Here is a 245-nt window from a genome sequence, read left to right as displayed (position 1 = left end):
TATAAGTTTACACATAAATGCAAACACGAACACATTTACTTTTTTTAACTAAAGAAAACTTTATTTTAGTAGACTATAAATGACTCACCCATTTGTTTCCTCAGTGTTTTGCGCTTTTCTAAAGTCTCATTTCCTCAGTCTTCTTTTCAGGATCAGCTAACGACTCGGTAACTAAGAAAAAAACAAGAGAGAACAAGGAAAGGGAAGTAAGTAAAAAAAAAATTGTTTACTTGTGTTGTGGAAAA

At 31.0% G+C, this 245-nt stretch overlaps 1 protein-coding gene across 1 annotated transcript in view; it reads left to right on the top strand.

Annotated features, from left to right (window-relative positions):
• The window catches only part of LOC119586974 (SUN domain-containing protein 2-like), a gene marked incomplete at its 3' end in the record, with an annotated part of 101773 nt that overhangs the window by 15034 nt on the left and 86494 nt on the right, over positions 1–245 (top strand). Inside the window, 1 exon segment of the mRNA XM_037935712.1 lies at positions 151–206.

The sequence above is a fragment of the Penaeus monodon genome, chromosome 22 (genome assembly GCF_015228065.2).
Source record: "Penaeus monodon isolate SGIC_2016 chromosome 22, NSTDA_Pmon_1, whole genome shotgun sequence".
NCBI lineage: Eukaryota > Metazoa > Arthropoda > Malacostraca > Decapoda > Penaeidae > Penaeus > Penaeus monodon.
The sequence above is the reverse complement of the archived record's forward strand: the minus strand, read 5'-3'. Positions and strand labels throughout refer to the sequence as shown.